Below are 12,722 nucleotides of genomic sequence, written 5' to 3' on the forward strand. Positions count from 1 at the left end.
ACAATGAACCAATCTATGCAAGACACCCCACCATCAACCTAACAATGAACCAATCTATGCAAGAAATACATTTTTTGGACACTACTATAAAAATACAGGATGGACGTATAGACACCACCTTATACAGAAAACCAACTGACCGACAAACATATCTACATGCTTCTAGCTACCATCCCAAACATACCAAACAATCCATCGTATACAGCCAGGCCTTACGTTACAACCGCATCTGTTCCAACTCTACAGACAGAGAATCTCACCTAAGAGATCTACAGCAAACCTTTTTAGAACTAAAATATCCACCTGATGAAGTTAAACAACAGATCAACAGAGCCAGACAGATACCTAGAGAGAACCTGCTGCAAGACAGACCCAAAAAAGAAAATAACAGAACACCACTAGTCATCACATACAGCTCCCAAGCTAAAACAGTACAACGCATCATCAGAGATCTACAGCCTCTCCTGGACAATGACCGCTCCCTTTCTCAAGCTCTGGGAGGAAGACCTTTCATTGCCTACAGACAGCCACCCAATCTTAAACAACTCCTCACCCACAATAACACAACCACCAGACTTAACATGGACACTGGTACCAGAGCCTGCAATAAACCCAGATGCCAACTTTGCTGCCACATACACCCAGACAACACCATTACTGGCCCCAACAACATCCAACATACCATCTCAGGACTATTTAATTGCTCATCCTCTAACATTGTGTATGCCATCAAATGCCAACAGTGCCCTTCAGCTCTCTATATTGGACAAACAGGCCAAACCCTACGCCAAAGGATAAATGGACATAAATCTGACATCAGGAACCAGAAGACAGAAAAACCAGTAGGAGAACACTTCAATCTCCCAGGACATTCTATACAAGATCTCAAAGTAGCTGTCTTACTACAAAAGAATTTCAGAAATAGACTGGAAAGAGAAGTTGCTGAATTGCAACTTATCACCAAGCTCAAAACCATGGAGGGACCTGGTTTGAACAGAGATATCGGGTTCTTATCTCATTATACATGATAAGCGATCTTCAGCCATCTCAACCCTTGCTTTTTCATGCAAAACCATTTGCAGTCGTTTGCGGTCATCAACAGCTATCAGTCAGTCAATCACCCATTTCCACCACCCTTCTGAGTGATCCCCCCTCCCCATCCCCACCCCTCCCCACCCCTTCTCTGCATAAGTGCCTGGAAACTTCCATTTCACTGTATCTGAAGAAGTGTGCATGCACACGAAAGCTCATACCAAAATAAAAACTTAGTTGGTCTTTAAGGTGCTACTGAAGGAATTTTTTTATTTTACTTCGATCCAGACCAACACGGCTACCTACCTGTAACCATTATTAATCAGGATAGTGAACACGCAAGTGGCCTGCGTAGAACTCCAGAAATGTCTTTCCAAAGTGGATGAACCGGCAACAAAAAGGGAAATGTGGATCGATGTAAGAAAGTGATGATGCACAGTGGAACAAAAGAAAGAATGGAAGGAAGAAATCCTAACTTCCAAATGGTAGTATGGCTACGTACTAGGAAGGGAAGTACTGGGATCATGGTGAGCAACTCAATGAAAACATGTGTAATGGTTTCGAGGCAACAGGATAAAGCATTTACATGAGGCATTAATTATTGGGAAAGTGATAGAAAATGAAAATGCTAACACAGAAACAATGATTTTATTTAAAAGTATAGTGCAAGCTGCATTATATACAGTTCTGGTGGCCGATATCGAAAAGGGTACTTTAGACCTGAAAATGGAGCAGAAAGGTAAATCAAAATTATGAATGAAACCTTTTATATTAGAAACACAATAGGAGAAATGTTATTTGAGCACAAACATTTAATCCTACAATAGCACTCTTTCAGGGTAAAGTTTGGGACTGAACTTGAATCTTCAAACTACAGACCAAAGAATTCTACTTGTATAATTGGGCTTAACAAGATTCAGGAGCAGAGATTTAGCTTAGGAGTGATGGTGCCCCATTCTCACAACAGACTGTGAAATTGTAATGTGAAGAACAGCTGCCTGCCAACAGCTCCTCAAAGCCTGCAGGCTGGTAAAGAAGTTTCCTGTTGTAATTGGAGGAGGGAGTGGAAAAGAATTGTAAAAGGGGCGAGAGAGAGAGAGAGAGAAATAAGTACGTTTTAGAAAAACGTAGAAATTTTAGACAAAGCTCATAAGCAATGTATTTGATATCTTGGTTGAGAGTATAGGTAAAGGGACCCCTTACTGTTAGGTCCATTCGTGAACCACTCTGGGGTTGCGACGCTCATCTCACTTTACTGGCCGAGGGAGCCGACGTACAGCTTCCAGGTCATGTGGCCAGCATGACTAAGCCGCTTCTGGCGAACCAGAGCAGTGCACGAAAATGCCATTTACCTCCCCGCTGGAGCAGTACGTATTTATCTACTTGCACTCTGACATGCTTTCAAACTGCTAGGTTGGCAGGGGCAGGGACCGAGCCTTGGGCGCTCACCCCGTCGCAGGGATTCGAACCGCCAACCTTCTGATCGGCAAGCCCTAGGCTCTGTGGTTTAGACCACAGCACCACAAGCATTCCAATGGTTGAGAGTATACTTGAGGACAAAAAAATAATGCCACCGTTCCAAAACAGTCTTTTCTAATTCATTGCATCCATGTATTGTTACAGATATGTTTTCCAACCAGTAGAAGATACAAAATGAGAACAAGCTTGACTGTTGGTGAACATCACCAGTAATGAAAGTTTGTCATTGACAACAACAATAACAGGCTGGAAAAGAGGAAATAATGCCAAGATCAATGGCTGAATGCCATCAGAGACCACCATTTTCCCTCTGTCCTATCACTATATCTATGGTTAGACAAAAACAGCTTCTTACTAGTTCTTTCTACATTACAAAGAAGAGAGGAACATGAAAGGCACAACTCACTAAGCAGTCTTCAGCTTTTAAGATCTAATTTTGGTGCTGTTTTTAAAGATTGCTTTTTATAGGGAGGTTTTAATACTGTGTTGCTTAATATTGCATGTTCATTCTCTAACATATTATTGTTCCTTTTCCCTTTGGAAGCCACTCTTGGTACTTACTGGCAGAAGAACAAGATATAAATATTAAAGAAACCATCACCATCATGACATTATGCAGTACAATTCTTGAGAATAGGACTCCAAAGGACGAAATGGAAGCAATATCTTTCTTTAGAAGCAGTAGACACCATGACACAAAAATAAGATTAGATGCACAATACCCATGTATAAACTTTTCTATCATGCAAAAAAATTGTCTCGTTGGAGATCTGTTTGGATCTATGCCTTTAAGAATTGAATAATGGTGCAAAATGTCTCAAATAGAAGGGCATTCACTATACAGTGGTACCTTGGTTTACGAACTTAATCCATTCCGGAAGTCCATTCTTAAACCAAAGCGTTCTTAAACCAAGGTGTGCTTTCCCATAGCAGCAGGGGACTCAATTCACAAACGGAACAAACTCAACAGGAAGCAAAGTTCACAAAGTTCCAAAGCAAAGTTCACAAACCAAAACACCTACTTCCGGGTTTGCAGCGTTCTTAATCCTAGTTGTTCATAAACTAGGTAAAGGTAAAGTTACCCCTGACCGTAAAATTCAGTCGTGGATGACTCTGGGGTTGCGGCGCTCATCTCGCTCTCTAGGCTGAGGGAGCCGGCGTTTGTCTGCAGACAGCTTCCAGGTCATGTGGCCAGCATGACTAAGCCGCTTCTGGCGAACTGGAGCAGCACATGGAAACACCATTTACCTTCCTGCCGGAGCAGTACCTATTTATCTACTTGCACTTGATGTGCTTTCGAACTGCTAGGTGGGCAGGAGCTGTGACCGAACAACGGGAGCTCACTCCATTGCGGGGATTCAAGCCACCAACCTTCCAATCGGCAAGCCCTAGGCTCAGTGGTTTAGACCACAGCGCCACCCATCTCCCCGTTCATAAACTAAGCTGTTCTTAAACCAAGGTACCACTGTAGAGGAAGTCCATAGGTTAACTGTGAGTCATTGAATAATATATATGTATGCATGCATGCATGATGGGATCTGTAGGCCAACAACATCTGGAGGGAACCAGGGTAGGATCCAACAGTGGACTTTCATTCATGGAAGAAATCATTCACTGAACAGGAGGGCTTTGATTCAATGAATGTCTCTGCTATGAGAAGGGAAAGGGGCAACTTTGGCAGATCCCCAGCCCATGGCCTCTCACTCTGCCCATTCCAGCTCTGTGTAAGATGATCTCTCAACCCTCTGGAGGTGAAAATGGCAAGTATTGCCTCCCAGCTTTCTTTCAGCAGGTTTGAAGAATATTCTTTCCATGAACAGATCTCTGCTCAGGGAATCTTTGAATCCAGCCCAGTACTTTTCCCCCCAAGATGAAGTTCAGAGTTATAGTGATAATTTCTTTTGAAGAAAGGCAGCTTTTAACAAAGCTTTTAGTGGGACAGCTCACCATCATAAAATGCTCCCTATATATTTCTGGCATTTGTTAACAAACTGGGAGGCAGCAAGACTGAGAGTGCTCTGGGGCTTCATCTCTGTTGTTAGTGGAAGAGTTTAAAAGCATTCAATTGTTTTGAGATTTGAAAGATTTATTTGCTATTGGGAATAGATCAGACCAGAAAGTAATTTCATGTGCAATAAACAAGCTTAGCATGAACAACCCTCACAAGTGGAATCTCAGATACCAAGCTGCTTTTCCAGTGCACATTATTCTTTACTCCAAGGATCCACATAAACCACAATAGGACGCCTATGAAAAAGTTAAAGCTAAAGTTTCAAATCCTGAAAGACTTTCTTCTGGAGTTCAAATGCAATTAGGTTAACTGGAATTCCTTGAATTTCTCTCTCTCCAAGTGAGGGTCAATTTAAATGCTACTTATTCCTAAAACGCCCTTCTCCATGCCAGCAATCTTTGTAGGTGTGGGATAACTTTCAAATCCCTGTTTTAAATGTCTTCACCATGTGTGTCCTTAACAAGATGTGGAACACTGGATGCCAGCATCAGTTTCCCTCAGGACTATGAAACACTGGCATACTCATTCAGCACACAGTTAGATCAAGACACATAGGATATGCCAAACATCCTGCTGTAAGAGTAGTAGATGCAAGTTTGCTGTTGTGTAAACAGATATCCTTCTGCTTTGAACCAAGCCTCCTCCCCCCCCCCAGTCAAGGTTTTCAACATGGCAGAATGTGGAAGATCCATGCCTGGAAGACGCCTATGGGTGCCAACATCTCTACTCTTCATTTGATTATTTTAAGATTGGTGTTGATTGTAAATGTTAATGGATTCCATAAATTTGAATTTTCTATAGTAAAATAAAAAAATTCCTTCAGTAGCACCTTAAAGACCAACTAAGTTTTTATTTTGGTATGAGCTTTCGTGTGCATGCACACTTCTTCAGATAAATGGTATCTGAAGAAGTGTGCATGCACACGAAAGCTCATACCAAAATAAAAACTTAGTTGGTCTTTAAGGTGCTACTGAAGGAATTTTTTTATTTTACTTCGATCCAGACCAACACGGCTACCTACCTGTAACCTGAATTTTCTATAGGTTGTCATAGAATCATAGAGTTGGAAGAGACCACAAGGGCCATCCAGCCCAACCCCCTGCCAAGCAGGAAACACCATCAAAGCATTCATGACATATGGCTTGACATATGCAAGTGGTCATCCTGAACAATCCAAGCACCTTGTCCATGTCCTCAAGCCTTACCAATTGAAACTCATCCAGAGATATGAATAGAGGAACAGGACACCATGGCAGATCCAGAGGCCCACTCTGTCCCCATATTCACTCTGAGAACACTATGGCACCATTCAAAAGGCCACATTCCTGATGTTTCCTTGCCATTTAATTTTCATGTTTCTATGATCTTTAACACATTGCAAAAGCCACTTCTGGAAATTTAGTGGAATCAAGAAGCTTAGCACTTCTTTCAACAACACCCCCCCCAAAAAAAAACCTGTTTGCAACCCTTATAACTTGGGAAATTGTTTGTGTTTTGTGCTGTCATTGCATGTGACAAAATTTGGGGCTGTATCCTGGCATATGGTTATTTCCCCCCTGTTTAAAAATTAGCACATGGCAGTATATCAACCATAAAGCCACAGTTCCATAAAGCAACATATAATGTAGTGTAAAAGGAACATTAGAAATAGGAACAGAGGTACTACCATTATGACTAGTAAAGCTAATGTTACGAACCCCATGTCTGAATGCATCCTATAGCATGACCTAATAATGTAATCCACAACATCAGCAGTCCATTCACCTGCTCATCTTCCAATGTGATATATGCCAGTCGTCTGCTAGCAGTGCCCTTCTGCATTCTACAAAGGACAAACCGGGTGGCTTATATAGCCAACAAATAAATAATTGACATGGTAAGATGATTCTGTGATTTACACTTGGTATATATTCTCACTGGCACATTTATGCAAGGTTGCTGGCCGCTAGATACACGCCAATTGAAAGTCCCCTCCCCGCAAAAGAACTGTAGTGGATCATAGTTCTAGACAGCCTTCCCCAACTTGGTGCCCTTCAGATTTTTTGGGATTACAATTCCCAACTTCCATGACCATTGGTGATGCTGTCTGGGGCTGATAAGAGTTGCAGGAGGAGGCTAATCTAAGCAAAAACCACATCAAATGATCTAAGCAGGAAAAGGATACCATTTCTGATGGAATTCTGCTTCTAGAGTTTGCATATCTTTAGGGGATGATATCAGTTCATGATCATCCAGTACTACGTAACTCCTGGTTTTCAAGGAATTCAATACAGATTTGCCTGTTGTGCTTTCTGCAAAGGTGGCTTTAGAGGAGAAATTCCAGAGGAAGGGCACTTGCATAAGCAGTTAGTTCATGAGACCCACAAATGTGTTTTATTCATTCTCATATTAAAATACATGCTCATACATTTACCAGCAAGGTTTATATGTTTCCTATCCTGCATTTAGAGTCTCCCAAAGAATAGTGAAATGTGCTCATAAAACTTCCTTTGAAATTTAATTCAGAATTAATGAACCTTTTTGTCACAATCAAGTTTTGAGTTTTGTTTATGAAATGTTGTTGAGATTTATTCCTTTGTTTGCCGGCAACTGCTGTATAATGAAGATAGAATTTGTGTATGCTGCTCATGGAGGAAGGTGTGCTATGGAAACATTCATAAGATCTATCAATACCATGTTTTGCCTCTTTTAAAAGATTTTCTGCTTTTATTAATGCTGTGCTCTATATCTTGTGAGCTGCATTTTTAACTGCAGGCTGCTACTTTTTATTTTATTGTTTGAAATGGAATAATTGTGTTTTGGATAATTGTGTTTTATGCTTTTATTATTTTATGTGTGAAATGCCTCAAGAGGGTTTTGAAAGGTGGCATTTGTTGTTGTTGTTGTTTAGTCGTTTAGTCGTGTCCGACTCTTCGTGACCCCATGGACCATAGCACGCCAGGCACTCCTGTCTTGCACTGCCTCCCGCAGTTTGGTCAAACTCATGTTCGTAGCTTCGAGAACACTGTCCAACCATCTTGTCCTCTGTCGTCCCCTTCTCCTAGTGCCCTCAATCTTTCCCAACATCAGGGTCTTTTCCAAGGATTCTTCTCTTCTCATGAGGTGGCCAAAGTATTGGAGCCTCAGCTTCACAATCTGTCCTTCCAGGGAGCACTCAGGGCTGATTTCCTTCAGAATGGATAGGTTTGATCTTCTAGCAGTCCATGGGACTCTCAAGAGTCTCCTCCAGCACCATAATTCAAAAGCATCAATTCTTCGGCGATCAGCCTTCTTTATGGTCCAGCTCTCACTTCCATACATCACTACTGGGAAAACCATAGCTTTAACTATACGGACCTTTGTCGGCAAGGTGATGTCTCTGCTTTTTAAGATGCTGCCTAGGTTTGTCATTGCTTTTCTCCCAAGAAGCAGGCGTCTTTTAATTTCGTGACTGCTGTCACCATCTGCAGTGATCAAGGAGCCCAAGAAAGTAAAATCTCTCACTGCCTCCATTTCTTCCCCTTCTATTTGCCAGGAGGTGATGGGACCAGTGGCCATGATCTTGGTTTTTTTGATGTTGAGCTTCAGACCATATTTTGCGCTCTCCTCTTTCACCCTCATTAAAAGGTTCTTTAATTCCTCCTCGCTTTCTGCCATCAAGGTTGTGTCATCTGCATATCTGAGGTTGTTGATATTTCTTCCGGCAATCTTAATTCCGGCTTGGGATTCATCTAGTCCAGCCTTTCGCATGATGAATTCTGCATATAAGTTAAATAAGCAGGGAGACAATATACAACCTTGTCGTACTCCTTTCCCAATTTTGAACCAATCAGTTGTTCCATATCTAGTTCTAACTGTAGCTTCTTGTCCCACATAGAGATTTCTCTTGTCCCACATAGAGATTTCTCAATCCTCTGGCCATTGCTGAGTTTTCCAAACTTGCTGGTATATTGGGTGTAGCACCTTAACAGCATCATCTTTTAAAATTTTAAATAGTTCAGCTGGAATATCATCACTTCCACTGGCCTTGTTATTAGCAGTGCTTTCTAAGGCCCATTTGACTTCACTCTCCAAGATGTCTGGCTCAAGGTCAGCAACCACACTACCTGGGGTGTACGAGACCTCCATATCTTTCTGGTATAATTCCTCTGTGTATTCTTGCCATCTCTTCTTGATGTCTTCTGCTTCTGTTAGGTCCTTACCACTTTTGTCCTTGATTATGGTAATCTTTGTACGAAATGTTCCTTTCATATCTCCAATTTTCTTGAACAGATCTCTGGTTTTCCCCATTCTATTGTTTCCCTCTATTTCTTTGCATTGCTCATTTAAGAAGACCCTCTTGTCGCTCCTTGCTGTTTTTTGGAAATCTGCATTCAGTTTCCTGTATCTTTCCCTATCTCCCTTGCATTTTGCTTGCCTCCTCTCCTCCGCTATTTGTAATATGTTTAAGGTGGCATAAACATATTGAAATAAAAATATATATTGCTGTTTAGTCGTTTAGTCATGTCCGACTCTTCGTGACCCCATGGACCATAATATATTAACTCCCTCTTTTGTCATAACTTGGCTACTCCCCACTACCCCCAGCTTGCCAATTGAAGCAGTTTACTTGGCAAAACCACTGATGGCCTAAGCAGGTGGCTTTAGAGGAGAAATTCCAGAGGAAGGGCACTTGTCTGTAGTCTTTGTAGTTACTGCATAAACAGGGCCCTTTTGATGCTGAGAGTGTTTCAGCCAGCAATATATGGACCCCAACTTCCCTCTCTTCTGCCTGCTTACAGGTAGGTAGCCGTGTTGGTCTGACGTAGTCGAAAAAAATAAAAAAATTCCTTCCAGCAGCACCTTAGAGACCAACTAAGTTTGTCATTGGTATGAGCTTTCTTCAGAAGTGTGCATGCACACGAAAGCTCATACCAATGACAAACTTAGTTGGTCTCTAAGGTTCTGCTGAAAGGATTTTTTTCTGCCTGCTTGTCTGCCTGAGAAGACAGCAATGCATGTTGCAAACAGGGTTCACCATAGCTTCACCCTACCCAATATTCTGAAGCAGTTCAGTCTATTGCCTTCATCTCATAGGCAAAGACCTAAACATTTTACAACCAAGTCTTATTCAGCTACAGTTAGCAAGCTATGCTTCCTGGAATCCATGTTGTTGACTCGCCCGGAGAGTAGGAAAAGAGTCTGTTGATTCTGTCTTCTCTGCTAAGCTACTGGAGATATGTGTGTAGCCCCCTAGAGACCTTTCTGAGCAGAACCTGGGAGCTAAAAGAGTAATGACTCAGTACCCTAGTGAGATCTTTTCTTCTCATAATACTTAGTTCTCTTTTGGCTTTGTAGGTGCTGGCAGCAAGTAATTCACCAGAGCATTTCAGAATAGTTTTAATTTAGTCCCCATGGTAAAGGTGGGGCAACCAGACAAGATCCCAGAGTAAGTGGTTCATTGTATCTGAAACTATAGGGAGGGCTAGTTAGACCTTAATTTCAGACCAGAGTAGGGGAATCTGTGGCTTTCCAGATGTCATTGGACTCCAGCTTCCATCAGCCCCAGCCAGCATGGATAATGGCCAATGGCCAGGGATGATGGGTTCAGCAACATCACCTTTCCTAGGCCTACAGCAGAACTAGGAGCTCACTTTATATATCTGATCCTGAAGCTGAGGCTCCAATACTTTGGCCACCTCATGAGAAGAGAGGACTCCCTGGAAAAGACCCTGATGGTGGGAAAGATTGAGGGCACTAGGAGAAGGGGACGACAGAGGACGAGATGGTTGGACAATGTTCTTGAAGCTACGAACATGAGTTTGACCAAACTGCGGGAGGCAGTGGAAAACAGGAGTGCCTGGTGTGCTCTGGTCCATGGGGTCACGAAGAGTCAGACACGACTAAACAACAACAACAACAAAGTATGCATTACAAGACTGGGTTAAATGAATGGGAGAGTATCTTTACCACCTTCCAGTTATTATGTCAGAATACTTGCCTTGTGTGGACCCCTTCTAAGTTGAAATGTGCTTATTGCACTATTTTGGGGGTTGCAAAGAATGGGCAATTTGAAGGCAAGGCTTCTGGGGGCATCCTGTTTCATGTTCCACCACCTGGAATGCACATTTGGTGATGTAGCATGAGCAAATTTAGAGACCTGGAGTGAAAACAGGATCCATTGATTTGCATGAGACTTGCATGATCACAATCAAAGTTTGCAGAAATACGAGGTACTGCATCATCATTTCTCATTTCGGCCATATTTTCTTTCTTTCTTGAAAAAGAAAAAGAAAAACCTGAAAATATACAAAAATTAACAAAAACAACATTCTCTTACCCTTGAGATTTTTCATTTTTCAAAGCAACCTCTTATTTTATCTGTATATCCTATTCATCATTTTGTTTGCTTCTATAACTATATATGAAATACCAAGAAATATATACATATTTTACAAAATAAACATTAAAAATATTATATGGGTATCTACTGCCAATCATATGTTACACACACACACACACACACACACACACACACACACACACACACAGACCATACAATATTTTGGTGTTTCTCTTTAGATTATACAGGCTACATACCCAACAGCAACCTGAATTTATAGAAGGTCATTTTTGCAGGCTATGAAAAAAATTAATCCATACAAAATAGAAGCTAGATGATGCAGAATGAATTTGAATTGATTCTTGCATTGTTATCTGGAAACATGACTTCTTTAGGTTATTGTGCACACAGCATGGCATATCAAAATAAAGTAAAATCCTTAGATTTTGTTGTGATGGCACATTAAACCATAAAAGCACACACAATTACTAGATGCAGCATGGAGAGATTATTTATTTCCAGATTCATTGTGGTTAAAAGTGCATGTCTTTGCTATTATAATGCATTTCTATGGATGTCCTCTGACTTCTCAGAAAGAAGACTCTGCTAGGTAAAAAGGACAAGAGCTAAGCTAAAAAAATTTTTTTTACAAAGATATAGCTAGGTCAAAAAGTTCTGACAACTACAACACAGTCAGCCATCTCTGAATGCTCCAGTGGTTTTGATTTCACAGACACAACTAGGAATAGGAAGCAGATGTGTCTCCAACATTAACCCTCAAATACCCAGACTCTTTCCCATTTTACTTTACTACATTTGCATTAGCAGGAAAAATATATTTGCATTTGTACATGCTGCAATATTTTTCAACAACAAATTTCATTGGAGCATGTGAAAATTCTCAGCATTCATACATTGCTACATTTTAAACTACAAGAGATTATAAGAGACACAATTGCAGAAATTACCAATAATTTGTACTTGACCTTTTATCCAGACGTTAACCTGTTTACCTTACTGAGGAGCAAAAGTGCACATAGCAACAAATGGATACTCTTTGTTTCATCATGTTGGATATTTTAAAGCAAGTTAAGCATTAACGTTACAGGCTACCTCCTATAAATATAAAAGTATGTAGGCCAGAGTCCTCAGTTGGAGAAGGTATGCTTTCAGCTCTACACTGCATATTCAACCAGGAGGGCAGAAAGACTTTTGGTCTTTTTAAAGCTCTTACTATAGGTTTTCTATAACAGTGCAGCACATAAAACACACCTCTCTACCTATCAGACCATCTAGGGCAAGTTTTGGGTTTTTGTTAATGGAACTGACTAATCTTTCACATTATGTGTTAATGCCTTGGTCTAGAGACATTCACAAATCTTCCTCGTATTGATTGTAGGGCATAGGCAAATCTGTCAATTTGGGTTTCTCCCATTTTTCCAGATGGAAAATTTCTGTACATTTTCACCAGTTTGTGATCTATACATACATTTTTAAGGTGCTCGTGAAAATTCACCAGCACTTTAGTAAGAATTTCTTCTAAAATGCACATTTTTAATGCAAGTTTGTCCAAGTTACACTTTTTAAAAAGCATATTTTCACCAATGTGATACATTTTAGAATGTTATTTTTGTTGATGTATGTATTCTTATGCACACTGTATACCCAAGAATATGCATTTTTGTACACTAACTTGGCTGGAGAACTGCATCACAAAATTCAAAGAAGTACAAAATTCAAAGGATGGCTGTGTTCCAGTTGATATATTTTTTTTGGAAAGTGCAAATCAAGTAAGTCTACCTTTAAATGTGAACTTAAATAAATTTCTCACTTGTCTCTAATTAGCTCTGTTTTTAAAAATCCTTTGTTCCCACCAAACTCAGGCAAACTCAGTAAATT

This window comes from Zootoca vivipara, chromosome 9 (genome assembly GCF_963506605.1).
Source record: "Zootoca vivipara chromosome 9, rZooViv1.1, whole genome shotgun sequence".
Taxonomy (NCBI): domain Eukaryota; kingdom Metazoa; phylum Chordata; class Lepidosauria; order Squamata; family Lacertidae; genus Zootoca; species Zootoca vivipara.